General features: G+C 43.0%; 1 protein-coding gene across 4 annotated transcripts in view; it reads right to left on the bottom strand.

The window, feature by feature from the left end:
• The window catches only part of PHACTR2 (phosphatase and actin regulator 2), a 240,027-nt gene that overhangs the window by 202,077 nt on the left and 16,210 nt on the right, over window positions 1-21,740 (bottom strand). The window lies entirely within an intron of this gene.

Consider the following 21,740-nt stretch of genomic DNA (forward strand, 5'->3'; position numbering starts at 1 on the left):
TCATTTTTACAACAAAATTTACAAAAACATTTTTTTAGGGACCACATCTTATTTGAAGTGACTTTGAGGGGCCTTTATGACAGAAAAAAAACAAAAGTGATACCATTCTAAAAACTTCACCCCTCAAGGTGCTCAAAACCACATTCAAGAAGTTTATTAACCCTTCAGGTGCTTCACAGGAATTTTTGGAATGTGGAAGAAAACAATGAACATTTAACTTTTTTTCACAAAACTGCTACTTTAACCTCAAATTTTTAATTTTCACAAGGGCAGCCAGAAAAAATGGACCCCAAAATGTGTTGTGCAATTTTTCCTGAGCACGCTGATACCCCATATGTGGTGCAAAACCACTGTTTGGGCGCACGGCATGGCTTGGAAGGTAAGGAGCGCCATTTGACTTTTGGAATGGAAATTTGACTGGAATCGATAGCGGACGCCATGTTGCATTTGGAGAGACCCTGAGGTGCCTAAACAGTGGAAACCCCCAACAAGTTTCCCCATTTTGGAAACTAGACCCCTCAAGGAACTTATCTAGATGTGTGGTGAGCACCTTGAACCCCCAGGGGCTTCACAGAATTTTATAATGTTGAAGTGTGAAAATAAAAAAACACATTTTTAACACAAAACTGCTACTTTAGCCTCAAATTTTTAATTTTCACAAGGGCAGCCAGAAAAAATGGACCCCAAAATGTGTTGTGCAATTTCTCCTGAGCACGCTGATACCCCATATGTGGTGCAAAACCACTGTTTGGGCGCACGGCATGGCTTGGAAGGTAAGGAGCGCCATTTGACTTTTGGAATGGAAATTTGACTGGAATCGATAGCGGACGCCATGTTGCATTTGGAGAGCCCCTGAGGTGCCTAAACAGTGGAAACCCCCAACAAGTGACCCCATTTTGGAAACTAGACCCCTCAAGGAACTTATCTAGATGTGTGGTGAGCACCTTGAACCCCCAGGGGCTTCACAGAATTTTATAATGTTGAAGTGTGAAAATAAAGAAACACATTTTTAACACAAAACTGCTACTTTAGCCTCAAATTTTTAACTTTCACAAGGGCAGCCAGAAAAAATGGACCCCAAAATGTGTTGTGCAATTTCTCCTGAGCACGCTGATACCCCATATGTGGTGCAAAACCACTGTTTGGGCGCACGGCATGGCTTGGAAGGTAAGGAGCGCCATTTGACTTTTGGAATGGAAATTTGACTGGAATCGATAGCGGACGCCATGTTGCATTTGGAGAGCCCCTGAGGTGCCTAAACAGTGGAAACCCCCAACAAGTGACCCCATTTTGGCAACTAGACCCCTCAAGGAACTTATCTAGATGTGTGGTGAGCACCTTGAACCCCCAGGGGCTTCACAGAATTTTATAATGTTGAAGTGTGAAAATAATAAAACACATTTTTAACACAAAACTGCTACTTTAGCCTCAAATTTTTAATTTTCACAAGGGCAGCCAGAAAAAATGGACCCCAAAATGTGTTGTGCAATTTCTCCTGAGCACGCTGATACCCCATATGTGGTGCAAAACCACTGTTTGGGCGCACGGCATGGCTCGGAAGGTAAGGAGCGCCATTTGACTTTTGGAATGGAAATTTGGCTGGAATCGATAGCGGACGCCATGTTGCATTTGGAGAGCCCCTGAGGTGCCTAAACAGAGGAAACCCCCAACAAGTGACCCCATTTTGGAAATGACACCCCTCTGGGAATTCATCTATGGGTTTAGTGACCATTTTAACTCAATGGATGATTTCCAGAAACAAGCACGCAATGGAAGGTTTAGATTCTGGAGAACCCCCCCTGGAAATTAAGTGAGCTCTAAATGAACCAAATGTTTGAATGACAAATTGGGATACATTTTTACAGTTTAAAAACGTGGTTCTGTGTGGAAGATTGTAAAGCAGTCAGTGACGCATAAGGCTGGCAATGATGGGCATTGTGGGCAATAGTAGCGGGTATCACGTCTCATTCCTCTCTTAGTACATACACAACATCTTTTCTGGGGGTTCCTTCTTGTTTCCGTTGCTGGAATAAGTGCAATAAAATGTTGCTCAGTGAGTCTTTTCACATCCTCAGATTCTAATGGATGAGCGGGGCTAACACTTTGAAAGACAAGATTTTCAATTACCTTTTCTTGATAATCAAGAAAAGGATCTGAGTTTCCTGCTTTTTTGTACAACACAAAAGAATTGTATGTGGCCACCTGAAACAAATAAATAACCAACTTTTTATACCAGGTATAGGACTTTCTTGATAACTGGTATGGCTGTAGAACCTGGTCTGCAAGGTCCACACCCCCCATGTGTTTGTTGTAGTCAATGACTGACACAGGTTTTTGCTTCGGAGAGGTGGATCCTAGTTCTACAATGGCCCTTGTGGCATCTGTGTGGATCGAGCTGAGGACAAAAATATCCCTCTTATCCCTATATTTCAGGGCAAGCAGCTCTCCGTTGTGTACAGCCCCTGACTGCCCCTTTTGGAACTTTTGGTTGACCAATGGCTGTGGAAACCCCTGACGGTTTTTACGAATGGTCCCACAAGCCCCGATGTTGTGTTCAACCAGACTTTTAAATAGGGGTATGCTGGTGTAATAATTGTCCACATATAGATTGTAGCCTTTTTGAAAAAATGGACTTATCAGCTCCCAAACAATTTTTCCAGATGTCCCCAGATAAGTAGGGCATCCTGGTGGGTTTAGTTGGCTATCTTTCCCCTCGTATATGCGAAAAGCGGATGTGTATCCGGTTGAACTTTCGCACATTTTATAGATCTTTATTCCAAACCTTGCCCTTTTAGATGGGATAAATTGCTTGAGGTGCAGTCTTCCTTTGAATTTTACAAGGGACTCATCTATAGAAATATTTTGTGTTGGGGTGTAGAGCCTTAAGAATTTTTCTGACAAATTTTCAATGATGGGTCTAATTTTATATAACCTGTCATGTTCTAGGGCATTTCTGGGCAGGCATTGACTATTGTCGTTAAAATGCCAAAACCGCATGAGCATTTCATAATGGGTCCTAGGCAGAACGACTGAAAACATAGGGGTGGCTTGAACAGGGTGGTTGGACCAGTAGGATCGAATGCTCGGTTTTTTAACAAGCCCCATGGCAAATGTAAGTCCTAAAAAAATTTTTATTTCCGGGACATTAGTTGGTGTCCATAAATTTGCCCTAGCATAGTAAGATCGGGGATTCTGGCTTATGAATTGGGATGCATATAAATTTGTTTGCACGACAATATGCTCTAGCAAGCTGTCTGTAAAAAACAAATTAAAAAAATGAATTGGTCCAAAATCTTCCACCTCCACATTTATACCAGGAGTGGCGTTGAAATCAGGGTTGAATGGAGCAGCCGAATCCGAAGCCTCCCATCTGGGAAATGCTAGATCATGTGGCAAAGCCCCTTGTACACTGGCGTGCGCCAATTCACTAGTAGCAGGGACAGCGCTTGTACTGGGCAGTGTTCCCTGATTTGGAGACGTTTCTCCAGTAGCGCTATTTGCCCCTATTGCTGTACTGGTCCTTGGGCTTGAGGATGGACCAGAATCACTGCTCATTTCTGAGCTCTCAGTGTCACCGCTCCTAAAGCCCTCAAAATCCATATCTCCATCTGAGATTGCACTGTCATCGCTATCAGAACACAGCAGGGCATACACCTCTTCTGCAGTATAAGTCTGACGGGCCATTTTATTTTTATATTTTTTGACTGGACTGAACGGACCGGACTGAACGGATGGGACCGGACTGGACTGACCGGACTGACTGACTGACCGGACTGACTGATCTGACAGGACTGACTGACTGACAGGACTGACTGATCTGACAGGACTGACTGACTGACAGGACTGACTGATCTGTCTGACTGGACTGACTGACTGACTGATCTGACAGGACTGACTGACTGATCTGACAGGACTGACTGACTGACTGATCTGACAGGACTGACTGATCTGACACGACTGACTGACTGACAGGACTGACTGATCTGACAGGACTGACTGACTGACAGGACTAACTGATCTGACAGGACTGACTGACTGACTGATCTGACAGGACTGACAGACTGACAGGTCTGACAGGACTGACTGATCTGACAGGACTGACTGACTGACAGATCTGACAGGACTGACTGATCTGACAGGACTGACTGATCTGACAGGACTGACTAACCCTAACTCTTACTTTCTTTTTTATTTTATTTTTTTCAATTTTACAGTGGCAAGGCTTACAGCTCTTGTCACACTGTTTCTCCTCTGCTCTCTCACTGAGATCGGAGGAGAAACAGTGTTTTATCAGCCAGATCGCCCGGGAAAGTTTGTTGCTAAAACAAACTTCCCTGGTGATCTCTCTGATTGGCTGGTGTGACGCTGACATCATCGAGACCTGAGCCAATCAGGACTCGATGATGTCAGAGGTCACAGCACCGGGATCCCCGCCGCTCCTGAGGTATGTGGGGGGTCCCGATCGCCGACCACCGGCTGTCACTATCTTTTAAATGCCGCGATCGCTATGGATCGCGGCATCTAGAAGATAGGAACAGGTTAACATCATGGGGACCTGATCCAATCAGGTCCCCATGATGCCACATGTCAGAGCTATCGCTCTGAACCGGTACCGCAGCGCTAGCAGGACCCTGGGGGTCCTGAGCGCTGCGGGACCACCCACCGTTTTTAAACGTCGGCGCTGCACAGAGCCCAGCAAGTGCCGACGTTTATGTACAGTGGGCCGTCGGGAACCGGTTAAAAACCATGGGCAGAGTGGTATACAGAGTCATACAGGCATATACTGTATGTATATATATATATATATATATATATATATATGTAAATAGCAAAAATGTGTAGCTAGCAAAAGGCTGAATCAATATTTAAATAGCATTACAGAATATCATCTTTCACCATATACAATGTCAAGATGTTAAGTCCTTAATTTAAATAGTGTACATGATTATCAGATATTCAATATACAGTGTATACACAATCACCAATAATTCATTGCATTTCATAGATATTAAATATTCATTATAAATCATTATAATTCATTACAAAGCAACAAATATATTTAGGTATAATACATTAAGAATACCATAAGGGACCGCATGTATGGGAAATCCCCTTGTAAAAAGAGGAACAGATACTGAACAGAAACTGATCTTCTTTAATGCCATTTAAATATTGATTCAGCCTTTTGCTAGCTACACATTTTTGCAATTTACTTACAGTGCATTGTGAAAGTATTTGGCCCCCTTGAGCTTTTCTACCTTTTGCCACATTTCTGGCTTCAAACATAAAGATATAAAATTCTAATTTTTTTTGGAAAGAATCAATAACAAGTGGGGCGTGAAGTGGAACGAAATTTATTGGATATTTTAAACTTTAAAAAAAAAATAAAACATGAAAAGTGGGGCGTGCAATATTATTCGGCCCCTTTACTTTCAGTGCAGCAAACTCACTCCAGAAGTTCAGTGAGGATCTCTGAATGATCCAATGTTGTCCTAAATGACTGGTGTGTAATCAAGTCTCCGTATAAATGCACCTGCTCTGTGATAGTCTCAGGGTTCTGTTTCAAGTGCAGAGAGCATCGTGAAGACCAAGGAACACACCGGGCAGGTCCGAGATACTGTTGTGGCGAAGTTTAAAGCTGGATTTGGATACAAAAAGATTTCCCAAGGATGTTACCGATAGGATACCGAAGCTCATCAGTTCCAAGGATGTCCACCCATTTCTTCTGATACATGTTGGCACCAATGACACGGCAAAGAAGGACCTACCGACAATCTGCAAGGACTTTGAAGCATTGGGGAAGAAAGTAAAAGAACTGGATGCGCAGGTAGTTTTTTCTTCTATCCTTCCAGTAGACGGGCATGGCGTCAGGAGATGGAACAGGATCCTTGATGTGAACAACTGGCTGAGACGATGGTGCAGACAACAAGGATTTGGATTCCTGGACCACGGTGTGAATTACCTCTATGACGGACTCCTTGCCAGAGACGGACTACACCTCAACAAACCCGGGAAACACACATTCGCCAGGAGACTCGCAACACCCATCAGGAGGGCGTTAAATTAGAAGAAGAGGGGATGGGAAGAAAAACGCCGGACACGAACATGCAACCAGAGAACATACTAATGAAAGATATGAAGTGCGACAAAGAAGGTCCAAGACAAGATACTTGGAAGGGAGGTAAGAAAATTTCTAATACAATCCACAGGGAGAAGATTGGAACAAAACAAAATCGTGTAAACTGCGTGCTAGCAAATGCCAGGAGCCTGACAAACAAGATGGATGAACTGGAAGCAGAAATATCTACAAGTAACTATGACATAGTGGGAATAACCGAGACATGGTTAGATGAAAGCTATGACTGGGCAGTTAACTTACAGGGTTACAGTCTGTTTAGAAGGGATCGAAGAAGTCGGAAAGGGGGTGGAGTCTGTCTATATGTAAAGACGTGTCTAAAGCCTACAATATGGGAGGATGTATGGGAGGGAAATGAGGAGGTCGAGTCCTTATGGGTGGAGATACATGGGGCAAAAAACAATAATAAAATTATCATAGGAGTCTGTTATAAACCACCAAATATAGCAGAAGCCACGGAAAGTCTATTAATGAGACAAATAGATGAAGTAGCAAAAAATAACGAGGTGATTATTATGGGGGACTTCAACTACCCCGATATAAACTGGGAAACCGAAAGCTGTAGATCTCAGAAAGGAAACAGGTTTCTGTCAATTATCAAAGACAATTATTTGTCACAACTTGTGCAGGAACCAACTAGAGGGACGGCCCTTTTAGACTTAATATTAACTAACAGGCCAGACAGAATAACTGAGGTACAGGTCGGGGGGCACCTGGGAAATAGTGACCACAACATTATACAATTCCACATGTGCTTCAGTAGGGTGCCCAGCAAGAGAGTCACAAAAACACTGAACTTCAGGAGGGCAAAGTTTGATCAGCTAAGAGATGCCCTTCACCTTATAGACTGGGATAGTATCTTTAGAAATAGGAGCATGGATAGAAAATGGGAAATTTTCAAAACAGTCCTACATAGTCACTGTAGAAGGTACATACCTTATGGGAATAAAAGGGCTAGGAATAGGAGGAAGCCAATGTGGCTAAATAAGGAAGTCAAGAGGGCAATGAAAAACAAAAAAAGGGCTTTCGGTAAACTTAAACAAGAAGGCAGTGAGGAAGCGCTAATATCTTATAGGGAAAAAAACAAAATATGTAAGAAACAAATAAGAATAGCAAAAGAGGAGACAGAGAGACTAATTGCCAAGGAAACTAAAACGAATCCCAAACTGTTCTTTAACTATATAAACAGTAAAAGGATTAAAACTGATGGAGTTGGCCCATTGAAGAATAACCTGGGTAAAATCATAGAGGGCGATGAGGGTAAAGCAAACCTACTCAATAGCTTCTTCTCCACTGTTTTCACAAAAGAAAACAATTTATCGGAGGAAATGCAGAGTGATAAAGTAAACCCTCCGCTAAATATCACCCACCTAACCCAGGAGGAAGTTCAGAAACGCCTAAATAATATCAAAATAGACAAGTCACCAGGCCCAGATGGCATACACCCCCGGGTACTAAAAGAATTAAGTAATGTGATAGACAGACCGCTGTATCTTATATTCAAGCACTCTTTATGGACAGGGACTGTCCCACTAGACTGGCGCCAAGCAAATGTGGTACCAATATTCAAAAAGGGGTCTAAAAGTGACCCTGGGAACTATAGACCAGTCAGCTTAACGTCTGTTGTGGGTAAATTGTTTGAAGGATTTCTTAGAGATGCTATTGTAGAATATCTTAATGATAATAACTGTCTAACTCCATATCAACATGGATTCATGAGGGATCGCTCCTGCCAAACAAACCTGATGGCCTTCTATGAGGAGGTGAGCTCACAGCTGGACCGGGGAGAGTCAGTGGATGTTGTATACCTTGACTTCTCCAAAGCGTTTGATACCGTGCCACACAAAAGGTTGGTATATAAAATGAGAATGCTTGGTCTGGGGGATAATGTGTGCAAGTGGGTAAATAGCTGGCTGAGTGATAGAAAGCAGAGGGTGGTTATCAATGGAGTAAGCTCAGGGGGTGTCAGGGTTACCAGCGGGGTGCCTCAAGGGTCTGTCTTGGGCCCTATATTATTTAATATATTTATTAATGATCTAGTGGAAGGGTTGCATAGTAAAATAGCAATATTTGCAGATGATACTAAACTTTGTAAAGTAGTTAATACAGATGAGGATAGGGCACAGCTACAGGAGGATTTAGATAAATTGGGGAGTTGGGCCAAAAAGTGGCAAATGGGGTTCAATGTCGATAAATGTAAGGTCATGCACATGGGAAAGAAAAACAGCAGTCACCCATACATATTAAATGGGAAACCGTTGGGGAAATCTGACATGGAGAAGGACCTGGGCGTCTTGGTTAATAGCAAATTAAATTGGAGTGCCCAGTGTCAGGCAGCAGCTGCGAAGGCAAATAGAGTCATGGCAAGCATCAGAAGAGGAATAGGGACATATGATGAGAACATTGTTCTTCCTCTGTATAAAGCGCTGGTAAGGCCGCACTTAGAATATTGTGCACAGTTCTGGTCTCCAGTGCTCAGGAAAGACATATTGGAGCTAGAGAGGGTACAAAGGAGGGCAACTAAGGTAATAAAGGGAATGGAGGGACTAGAATACCCAGAGAGGTTGTCAAAATTAGGCCTATTTACGTTGGAAAAGAGAAGGCTTAGGGGAGACCTCATAAACATGTATAAATACATCAGGGGGCAGTACAGAGATCTCTCCCATGACCTGTTTATACCAAGGATGGTGACAAAGACGAGGGGGCACACTATGCGTCTGGAGGAAAGGAGGTTCCTGCACCAGCATAGAAGGGGATTCTTTACGGTCAGAGCCGTGAGACTCTGGAACTCTCTGGGAGAGGAAGTGGTGATGTCCAACTCACTTAATGAGTTCAAGAGAGGCCTGGACGCCTTTCTTGAGAACAATAAAATTACATCTTATGCTTAGTTAATTAATCCAGGGATTTAATCTGACTGCCAGATTGGTGTCGGGAAGTGAATTTTTCCTCAATGATGTAAATTGGCCTATACCGCATGTTTTTTTTTGCCTTCCCCTGGATCAACGCTGCGGAATAGCTGCAGTGCACAAGAAATAGGCTGAACTGGATGGACGCTTGTCTTTTTTCGGCCTTATAAACTATGTAACTATGTAACTATGTAAACATCTCAAGGAGCACTGTGCAAGCGATCATATTGAAATGGAAGGAGTATCAGACCACTGCAAATCTACCAAGACCCGGCTGTCCCTCTAAACTTTCATCTCGAACAAGGAGAAGACTGAACAGAGATGCAGCCAAAAGGCCCATGATCACTCTGGATGAACTGCAGAGATCTACAGATGAGGTGGGAGAGTCTGTCCATAGGACAACAATCAGTTGTACACTGCACAAATCTGGCCTTTATGGAAAAGTGGCAAGAAGAAAGCCATTTCTCAAAGATATCCATAAAAAGTCTTGTTTGAAGTTTGCCACAAGCCACCTGGGAGACACACCAAACATGTGGAATAAGGTGCTCTGGTCAGATGAAACCAAAATCGAACTTTTTGGCCACAATGCAAAATGATATGTTTGGCGTAAAAGCAACACAGCTCATCACCCTCAAAACACCATCCCCACTGTCAAACATGGTGGTGGCAGCATCATGGTTTGGGCCTGCTTTTCTTCAGCAGGGACAGGGAAGATGGTTAAAATTGATGGGAAGATGGACGGAGCCAAATACTGGACCATTCGGGAAGAAAACCTGTTGGAGTCTGCAAAAGACCTGAGACTGGGATGGAGATTTATCTTCCAACAAGACAATGATCCCAAACATAAAGCAAAATCTACAATGGAATTGTTTAAAAATAAACGTATCCAGGTGTTAGAATGGCCAAATCAAAGTCCAGACCTGAATCCAATTGAGAATCTGTGGAAAGAGCTGAAAACTGCTGTTCACAAACGCCCTCCATCCAACCTCAATGAGCTCGAGCTGTTTTGCAAGGAAGAATGGGCAAGAATTTCAGCCTCTCGATGTGCAAAACTGATGGAGACATACCCCAAGCGACTTGCAGCTGTAATCGCAGCGAAGGGTGGCGCTACAAAGTATTAACTCAAGGGGGCCGAATAATATTGCACGCCCTACTTTTCAGTTTTTAATTTGATAAAAAAGTTTAAAATATCCAATAAATTTTGTTCCACTTCACAATTGTGTCCTACTTGTTGTTGATTCTTCCCAAAAAAAATAGAATTTTATATCTTTATGTTTGAAGCCAGAAATGTGGCAAAAGGTAGAAAAGTTCAAAGGGGCCAAATACTTTCACAATGCACTGTATATACAGCTATGGCAAAAATTAAGAGACCACTGAACAGTTTTCTATTGGAAAGAATGCCAAGACGCATGAAAGCTGTGATTAAAAATCATGGTCATTACACCAAATATTGATTTCTGAACTGCTCCTGAGGTAAAACATGAGTAATTTGAGGTCTGGAAGCACTGTTTCTTTTTTAGTATTTTGACGCTTTATCATTTGCTGCAAATAAATACAACATTTTTAGCTTTGAATTTCGGAGACATGTTGTCAGTAGTTTATAGACTAAAACAACAATGTACATTTTACTCAAAAATATACCTATAAAGAGAAAAATCAGAGAAACTGAAAATTTTGCAGTGGTCTCTTAATTTTTGTTAGAGCTGTATATGTGCTTGTTTGACTTTTATGGTCTTCTGCTCTGTGTGTGAATTTATATAAAATAAAATTATGTCACTTTAAATAACAAATCCTTTGAAAAGTATTAATATTTAAATGTTAAATGGGAGTTTTTTGGTTAGTTAGTAATTTTAAGGGAACCCCATTTATAACTATAAAAGTATAAATAATGGGTATCTGTATTCAAGATGTGATACTAAGACAGTCAACATCCCTACAAGAGCAAGAAAAATGACAATGAAAACAGATGCGTGTACTGCTCCTTCCAGTTAGAGTAACTGTAATGTCCCATGATTTAGGAACCATACAGACAGTATTGTATTTCATTCTGCTGCTGTTTAGTTGCTATGCACCAAGGTTTTCCCCTTTTAGAAGTCTGTCCTTCCGCTCTCCCTGTAGTTCTGATATAGCTAACACTCAGCCTGCTTATGGAGTTAGAATAGTAAAAAGAACTTTTGCCAGATACATCTGTAAAGCCGGTCTACAGCTTCTATACAGATACAGCTCCTATATAGATACAGCACCGTCAGTCCGGCTCCCAATCCCTCATCCTGGACCTCCCTCATGCACCAGAAGGTACCAGGCCCCTGCGCCTCAACGTCCCCTATACACAGACGCCCACGTGCAAGCCAATATGTGGACAAATCATCACATTCCAGACAACCACATAGCTCCTGTTTCACATGTGGCAGAAACAGTGCACATCAAGCCAGTTAGTGGACTTAATGCCTATACCACACCATACTTTCCTTCATCTCTGTCAGGATGCTACCAACCTTATGAATAGCACTACTCAGCCAGCAATAGTCTTCCCAAAGTCAGAGAAAACTGACCTGTCTAAATTTGCAAGGTACATGGTTTGCCGTGAACTCAATAAGACCGGTCTCACAAGATTCAATGATGAACCTGAGAACTATAGAGGTTTGAAATGTGCCTTTAGAACTGTAATTAGTGACTGAAGAGCTAGATCTGCTGATCAGGTGGCTCGGATCACAATCCAAAGAGCGGCACATCTGTGGTACCAAGGATGCAGCTGAGGTCCTATCTCTTTGGGCGCTGCTTGAACTGGTCATCGGTCATGCAGACTAGTACTTACCTGACATACACTGCCAAAGGCTTCATGAGAGATGAATAAGTGTGACGCTGAGTCACTTTTCACGGCCAGGCTGTGAGACGGGATAGTCAAGGAGTCCGAAGTCAAAGCCAGGAGGGTACGTCATAAACAGAGGGAAGAGGCAAAGGCATAGTCAGGTAACGTTCCGTAGATCAGAATACAAGGAGGAAAGCAGATCAGAACGGAAGGGGATAAAGAGACGGATGGTCAGAACAAGGTCCAAGGTCAGGCAACAGAAGATCAATAAACAGAACTCAAGGCACAGAGAACAAACCTCACACTAGCTGAATGTACGTCTGTCAGAGATCTAGGACAAACAGCTCAGTTAAGCAGCCAGGCATTCAATTGGAATAATGAACACCTGAAGATAGCCAGTGCCTCCCAGTATCAGGTTGGACAGCCAAGCTGTCAATCACCACACTGACAGCTATTGCACGCCCCTGTGCCAGATTGGATGGTCGAGCTGTCAATCACAGTACTGACGGCTCCAGCACGCCCCTGTACAAGATTGGAAGGCTGAGCTGCATCCCAGACACAGTGAGGGGTGGAACCGTGACAATAAGGACATTACTGCTGGACACAGCGGGGTGCATACCTCCAGCTGTGTTAGGACATGGAACTTTTACCCTCTGGATTGTTGGGTTGGTGGAAGTGTTTGCACACACCCACCAACAATACTCAATTCTCTGTAGCTGGCCCCGATGTGGAAAAGGCGGCCCACTCACATGACTACCGCGGGTGGCTAGTTTACAATGGGAAAACTGCCTAAATGCATACCTGTCATTTATAGTGACACAATAGAATAAACCTTTTTGTGTGTGTACATTAACAACACTATTTCTGGCTATTGATATAAACGCATTATTCCCCAGTTATGCCCTCTGCAGTAAGATAAAACACAGGGTGGGATACATGGGACTGTGTATTGCGTGTTGTGCCTTGTGGATGGAATGGCCTAAAATTTCAGGGAGCAATGTGCATTATGACTTTGGTGATCAATTACTTTAGAAAACGGGACTTTAGGGTCCGTTTAAGCAAAGCAATTGCCGGTACTAAACATTTTCTGATCGACAGTCCTTTAAAGGACTATTAACCGTGACTGACAGCTCCTTTGCTGTGTAACTTCAGGCAAAGAAGCTGTCAATCAAACAGGAGAGGGAAGCGCTGGGTGGGGAATAGAGCTGGAGTGACAGAGGCTGGAGAAGTGCTTCCACAGCCCAAAGTATTTTAGCCTCATTTGCATATTGATGCAAATGCAGATTTCTTGGTAACCGAATATCAAAATATCTAGCTAAAGCTATATTCTTTCCAAGAGTGACATGAGCATACAAATAGTTTGGGGGCTGAAATCCTGCTGACAGATTCTCTTAAAGGAATAATCAAATGGTTCCTGCATTTGTTCTATGAAGCTATGAAGATTTTAGCCTTCTTTAGTGCTACTTTCTTCTTAAAAACGAGACAACAGATGAACCACAATGTAGATGTTCACAATGGAACTGTACCTATATGAAAACACTTCCATTATTCTTATTCTTGGCAAGTAACTATGTGCTGTTCAGGGAAACAAAATACAAATTACATGTAGAAACCATGTAAATAGCAAGGCAATACTGTGTTATCCAATTACTGTATGTGTCATTCATCTATAGTTTATTGAGGTAAAAACATTGTGACTCTTTCAAGATAATTACCCAACAACAATGATAAAAAGGCCAAGTTGCGGCTTCCCCAATCCGAAGATGGGTTTCCAATTGAACTTGGATTATCCTACTAATGTTGCAAACTACAGGCCACCAAAGGTAAATTGTACTTTACAGTTGTTTGCAGTTTATGGTTGCTTGTTTGCATGTTTTTTGTCTTTCAGGTTCCTAGAACAGCAGTGGAGATCATCGAAGAACATAGTGTTGAGATGGAATTATCATGAAATCTAGAGATTTCAGATGGGGAGTATCATGTCCCATGATTTAGGAATCATACAGACAGTATTGTATTTCATTGTGCTGCTGTTTGGTTGCTATGCAACAAGGTTTGCCCCTTTGAGAAGTCTGTCCTTTCTCTCTCCCTCTAGCTTTGATGTCAGCCATGTTAAGAAGCACTGTAATTGTGGATCACTACAAGAATTCAGCTGGAAAATAAACCTTCTTCTGGAATCTTCATACGTGCCTCTACAGTCGAGTCAAGCTATCTGTTGAAATCACTCAGTGAGTAAGTGTACAAAGAGAGCCACAGAAACTTCTCTCAAGCGCCCTACACACTCAGCCTATTTATGGAGTCAGAATAGTAACTGTTGTTCTAATTTTTACTACATAAATTAATAGTACACGTAAAAAGAAACTTATCAGAGAAATTTGTTTCTTTCTCTATATGGACTGATCTTTCATTCTCAAAATTCTCAATTCCCAGATAAAATCTGTCTTCAGTGAATGCAGATTTTCCCATCACAGAGATAGAAGATGACCGTTTTAGCTTACAAAGTTCTGTTGAGAAGGAGGGGGAACTTTGCCTCTAGCTTCTCTTTTGTATGTTAGTTATCTTAAGTCATTGGAGATTTTTATCAGCATGGCATTAATTGACGTTCTTCCAACATGAATTGTTCGTATTAATGCTGGCATGATGTCAATCACTCTGTACTTGGTATGTTTGCAGCAATGACTCCATGGCTTTGCCACACCAGGAGGATGTCAATCACTTGGTACTGGGTATTAGCGTTGAGCGAATTTGTTCGGCATTTCAAATTTGTGTTTGTGTTCGGGGTTCCGGCTTGTTCGCACCAAAAAATTGGCTCCGCCCACGAACATCCCTGATTTGCCACGCTGTCACGCAGATGTTACCTGCGTGACAAGTGTGGCAAATCAGGGATGTTCATGGGTGGAGCCAATTTTTTGGCGCGAACAAGCCGGAACCCCGAACACGAATTTAAAATGCCGAACAAATTCGCTCAACACTACTGGGTATGTTTCCAGCAATGACACTGTGGCTCTGCGATACTAGGAGGAGGATGTCAATCACTCGATACTGGGTATGCTTGCAACAATGGCCCCGCGGCTCTCCCATGCTGGATGTTAGTCACTCTGTACTGGGAGTGCTTGTAGCGATGAATCCATGTCTCTGCCTTGCTTGAAGGATGTCAATCACTTGGTACTGGGTATGTTTGCAGCAATGACTCTGTGGCTCTGCCATGCTAGGAGGATGTCAATTACTCGGTACTCAGTCTACCACCCTATCCGTGCCCTCCTTTCTTCTAATGACCTAAGATTAACATCCTCAATAATCCGAACCTCCCACTCCCGGCTCCAAAACTTCTCATGTGCTGCGCCAATTCTTTGGAACACACTACCCAGGACTCTTCGATTAATCCCCAATAACCACAGTTTTAAGCGTGCCCTAAAAACGCATTTCTTTAGACTGGCCTATTGCCTTACCTCACTTATCTAACTATCCTTTTTTTTTCCCCCATACAAAACTTCCTTCCAAATCAGGACCCCCTTATCATCTGTTCACACACCCCCATGTACTTAATAGACATCTGTGTCTGTACTTGTTCACATACTGGTTGGTGACTGGTTCATTTAGCATTATGTGATTACCCTATATATTACATTGATGGTTGACTGTACAATACAAGCAATTGTTACCATCCACCTTTCTTGTCTCCCCTATTTCGCCATAGATTGTAAGCTTGCGAGCAGGGCCCTCTCTCCTCCTGGTATCTGTTGATTTATGTGATTATTGTTATTCTGTAATGTCTTTTATTGTCCGTACAAGTCCCCTCTAACATGTAAAGTGCTGCGGAATATGTTGGCGCTATAGAAATAAAAATTATTATTATTATTACTGGGTATGTTTGCAGCAATGGCTCTGTGGCTCTGCCATGCTGGATGTTAGTCACTCAGTACTGGGAGTGCTTGTAGCAATTACTCCATGTCTCTGCCTTGCTTGGAGGAGGCGAATCACTTGGTACTGGGTATGTTTGCATCAATGACTCCGTGGCTCTGCCACACTAGGAGGATGTCAATCACTCGGTACTGGGTATGTTTGCAGCAATGGCTTTGTGGCTCTGCCATGCTAGGAGGATGTCAATCACTCGGTACTGGGTATGTTTGCAGCGATGGCTCTGTGGCTCTGCCATGCTGGATGTTAGTCACTCTGTACTGGGAGTGCTTGTAGCGAAGACTCCATGTCTCTGCCATGCTAGGAGGATGTCAATTAGTCGGTACTTGGTATGTATGCAGCAATGACTTTGTGGCTCTGCCATGCTAAGAGGATGTCAATCACTCGGTGCTGGGTATGTTTGCAGCAATGGCTCTGTGGCTCTCCCATGCTGGATGTTAGTCACTCTGTACTGGGAGTGCTTGTAGCGAAGACTCCATGTCTCTGCCATGCTAGGAGGATGTCAATCAGTCGGTACTTGGTATGTATGCAGCAATGACTCTGTGGCTCTGCCATGCTAAGAAGATGTCAATCACTCGGTGCTGGGTATGTTTGCAGGAATGGCTCTGCGGCTCTGCCATGCTGGATGTTAGTCACTCTGCACTGGGAGTGTTTGTAGCGATGACTCCGTGTCTCTGCCTTGCTTGGAGGATGTCAATCAGTCGGTACTTGGTATGTATGCAGCAATGACTTTGTGGCTCTGGCATGCTAAGAGGATGTCAATCACTCCGTGCTGGGTATGTTTGCAGCAATGGCTCTGCGGCTCTGCCATGCTGGATGTTAGTCACTCTGTACTGGGAGTGTTTGTAGCGATGACTCCGTGTCTCTGTCTTGCTTGGAGGATGTCAATCAGTCGGTACTTGGTATGTATGCAGCAATTACTCTGTGGTTCTGCCATGCTAGGAGGATGTCAATCACTCGGTACTGGGTATGTTTGCAGCAATGGCTCTGCCATGCTGGATGTTAGTCACTCTGTACTGGGAGTGTTTGTAGCGATGACTCAGTGTCTCTGCCTTGCTTGGAGAATGTCAATCAGTCGGTACTTGGTATGTATGCAGCAATGACTCTGTGGCTCTGCCATGCCTTGATGACTCAAGGTATTTGAATAACATACAAGGTGATGAAAAGCTTAATGTCAAAAGTGACAGCATTTATAAAACATGATTGGGGTTAGTATTCATTAACCTGCAGCTGCTCACAGGTTCTCTTTTAAAAAAAATGTTTTGCTTCAACACGCAGCACAGTAAGGGGTTTCCAATATTCTAAAACATTCCTACAGAAAATAGCATAAGGAACCTGATCATGTACAAATTACACATACACACATAAATTTTAGTTTCACTTCAATTTTTTTTACATTATGTTCTTTCCAGCCAATGGACAAAAAAAATCACCACATGCAACACATGTTGCCACAGTAAAATTTCTGGATAACCCCGTTGCGTACACATTTTTGAGCAAAGTAATTATGGCTTGAACATAAATAAAGGCTTACATAATGAATGACATATCTAAGTCTACAGGGAGAACACTACCACTTAAAGTATATTTAGTAGGCCAAATAAAAACAAAACGATAACTCTATCTAGGAAGGTCTCTAGTATGGCCTTGACATGTCATGTGACCTTTAATTAATATTTCATTGGTCTTCTCGGAAAAGCTTTTGAAAGAACACATAATACTGCAATTATAAAGGGGCTCTCAAGTTGGAAGGCCAAGTTATTGACATTTGGCAGAAAGCACATGATGAGCGCCGTCACAAGGACATGAGAGGCCTGTGTTGAATGAAACAAGATACCCTACCATTGATTTTAGATTATCGAGGACCTGCCTCATAAACTCATTGCAACGATCTATTTGGAAAAAGTAACTTGCTTTGATCCTGTGTACACAGACATCTTCGTTCATTAGCAGCGTTCTCTGTACTTTCTCTGGACAATTACCAACACTGTAAAAGCTTATTTGGCAGAAGAAACTTCTCCACTTGATTCGGTCACCATAACAGTTAATTTGTTTGCACATTTCATAAGGAATTATTGTAATACATTTACAAGAGTTTGGAATATTTACAACTTTCATCAACATCTGTGATTTAAAGGGAATCTGTCAGTAAGATCAATTCCCCCCCGCCCCAAAACCGCATATATGTGTAATACGGGTACTTTAGATGCAGTGACACAGAAACACAGAGCAGCCAATACAGGGTTAATAAACAGGGGAAGTTTATAATAACAGGGTAAATCTCCACGCAGGGAGTATCAGGGGAAAATATGGGGGAAAACAAGGGAAGTAGCAGGTAAAAGTCTTTAACTGAGAGTTCACAATTTAACTAGATATAACAGAGTCGAACCGGTTGTAAACGACAGTTTTTACACTTAGCTGACTCTTTTCCTCCACAAGGCAGTTGCCAGCTGAGGCCGGTGTTGATTTCTTCAGGCTTCCCCACCCAAACAATGCTCCGTCTTCTGGCGGCAGCGGGCGGTCTCCGGTTTTACCCGCTGAGCCCCTAGTCCATAACAGTGCACCTCACGTGCTCGGCTCCACGGACCCTGCGTCTCTTCTCCCTCTAGTCGGCTTGACTCCTCCGGTCCACTGCACTCGGCTCTTGCTCCCAATCCTGGAGCCAGGAGCCTGGACCCTCTCACACTGCTCTGCTGAGCAGGACCCAGCTCCACTTTCCCGCGCAAACGTCCTCGTCTCTTCCTCTCTCTACCCACGCCACCAGTCTCTCGGTCACCTGACCTCCCAGCTCTCACTCTGGACATGCCCAGTCACCTGACTCCTGTGCTCGCAGTCTGTCTTCCCCCTGCAACCAGAGGCACGGCCCCGGCAGTTCCGGATCCCTTGCTCTGACAGTACTTACACCCCGGTCTTCCCCCTTACATATTGGTATGTAGGTATTAGAAGATATAAGGTTGCACTTCAATCTGTTGCTGAATTACCAAGTGATTAGCGTTTTCATTCATATGCAAATGAGGCATTAAGTGCTCTAGAGTTACAGAGCTCTAAACAAGCCACTGCCTGCCCAGGTTGGTTCCCCACCCATCAGCAGCATCTTTAGCTTGATTGATAGCTCACTCTCTGATTTCCTGACCTAATGCAGTCAGTGAGCTATCAACCAAACTATAGAGGCTGGTGCTGGTCATGGAAACAATCTTGGGCAGCATAGACTTGCAACGTGCTCTGTCACGCCCAGAGCATTTAACATCTCATTTGATATAAATTGAAACACTAATTACTCTGGAATGCAACAACAGATTAAAATGTAAAATACATTGATACCTTTAAATCTTTCAAGATCTGCATACTCATATATGCAATTTTGGGAAGTTGATCTTACTTGTCAGATTCTCTTTCAAGTTATTAGTGTGTTAGGCCCCTTTCACCTAGCTCCAGAATTGCGTATGAGTGATTGGACTGCGTAAACATCAGCCTTTTCTGCAGTATTATTAGTAGGCGAATAACTAGAGTTAGTAGGGCATAAAAGCAATGTATAGAATGCTTCCAGTGGTCCTCGCTTTTTCACAGATTACTAAGCATTGGGCTGAGGTTACAAATGCCAAATCTATCTGTGTACCTGGAAAATACTGTAGCTGTGGCCAGGGCTGTCACAAGGAATTTCAGGGCCCCATACTGGACTGTTGGCACTCTTTTTTTTTCCCGAAAGAGAGCCCGTATTTTGGTGACGTCACAAGCGTCAGAACAGATGTGACCGGCTGGCACTCTGCCTGCACTGTTTCTGGAGAGTCAAGCACACAGTGAATATATTCGACACACCGCGTCTTCATATTTCCCGAAAAGGAATCACCATCTAGGACAGGATGGTACAATTGGACCACATCTACACAGGAGTAAAGGTAGGCTCCAAATGACCATCAGTTATTCTTTAGCGCGATATTGTTTTTTCTTAGAATTGACACAAGTCTATCACGCATGTGTGCAGAAGGTGCATCTGTATGCAGCTTTAGATCACAGTACAGTGGGGTAGCACTAGTTCATATCTTTCTGAAACATACAAGAAACAAATACTGCTACATCATGACCAGATCACATATTACCACCACATAATGACCGAATACTGCAATACTGATCATTAATAAAAACCACGATACTAAATTACCATAAGTACACATTATACACAGGAGCTCTGTATAGTGTATATTGTACAGGTAATACAGGAATCGCTAGTGACATTATACACATGAGCTCTGTATGTTTTGTCAGTGTACTACAGGTAATACAGTGATCACCAGTGACATTATACACAGGAGCTCTGTATATAGTGCCAGTGTACAGGTAATACAGTAATCACCAGTGAAATTACACACAGGAGATCTGTATATAGTGTACAGGTAATACAGTGATCACCAGCGACATTATACACAGAAGCTCTGTATGTTTTGTCAGTGTACAGGTAATACAGTGATCACCAGTGACATTATACAAAGGAGCTCTGTATATAGTGTCAGTGTACAGGTAATACAGTGATCACCAGTGACATTATACACAGGAGCTCTGTATACGTATAGTATATAGTGTATAGTGTAAGTGTACAGTTAATACACTGACTCACCGTTGACATCTCTAGTTGAAGTCCTTCATCTTCGCTTTTCTTCTTCATCGAACGTAGACCGCCATCACTTATTCCAGCCAGGATTCGTCTCTGCAAAAAATAACACACCATTATCTAGAGCACCACTTCAAGAGGTCATTCCCCACTTCTACACTATGCAGCTGAATAAAGATGTGCACCCACCATTAATATGTAATTAGTAGTGAGGATCGAGTATGCCTCATTAACCCTCGTCGAAAGGGTAAATGAAGCATACTCGATGATCACTAATAATTAGTTATTATGCAACCCTCCATTGCAAATATAAATTGTAATCCACCACTGTCCCCCAGTAACTATAAATAGCCAGTTTCCCCACTCAATAAATATATAAATTAATTAGCACTTGTATTCTTTCCCCCAATTCATTACTACTCACACTCCTGCATCCTCAACGCCCCCACTCTGTAGCTCCCGCTCCCACGATTTATTATATTTACATGCCCCCCTCCGCCCCAATTCATTATGTCATGTCCTGTCACTCTTTCTCTCCCAACCCCATCCTCTATTCATTATCAACTGCTTTCCCCCATCCTCAATACAGCATAATGTACTCTCCCCCACACTTAATTCATCATTTACTCTCCCCCACCCCCAAGTCCTCATCATTTTTTGTCCCCCACCCTCAAATCATCATCATTTGCTGTCCACCATCCCCAGTTTCAATCCATTATCATTTGCTCTCCCCTACCCTCAATTCATTATCGTTTGCTTTCTCCCCACCTTCAATTCATCATCATTTGCTCTCCCCCTCACCCTCAAATCATCATCATTTGCTTCCCCCCAAGTCCATTTAATTCATTTTATTAAAAAAAAAAAAAGAAGTTTTTCATATTTACCTCTCATACGATCCCCTGCAGGCACAGCTCCATTTCTGAATCCTGGCGAGTAGGCATGCGTACGCACGTAATGACGTCTTTGTGTGCGTGTACACGATGACGTGATTGTGTCACCAGTGTGTCATAGAAGAGTCGGAGGGACTTCCTTGGAGCAGCACAGCTGTTCCCTGGAGCTCCAGGAAGGCTCCGTACGCCGAGATGCCACGCCGGCACACAGTCCTTTATTTACCCTGGGGCCCGGTGAGCAGAAGCACAAGGGGGGGGGGGGGGGGGGCGGACTGGGTTCAGGTCCCCCTTTTTGCTCCTTCTCACCAGGCCCCATACAACAGTAAAGGCAGTAATGCCCTGGTGGCGGCCCTGGCTATGGTACTTAAGGATCATTGGGTCAACATCCAAAGCATTGTTATCAGTGTTATAATTAGCATACTGTCTGGTGGTCTATAATTATTGAAGATCCTTTTCTGTCCCAGCACTTGATGCCTTT

This window comes from Phyllobates terribilis, unplaced genomic scaffold, assembly GCF_046119375.1.
Source record: "Phyllobates terribilis strain yellow unplaced genomic scaffold, ASM4611937v1 Scaffold_3__8_contigs__length_932513732, whole genome shotgun sequence".
NCBI classification, from domain to species: Eukaryota; Metazoa; Chordata; class Amphibia; order Anura; family Dendrobatidae; genus Phyllobates; species Phyllobates terribilis.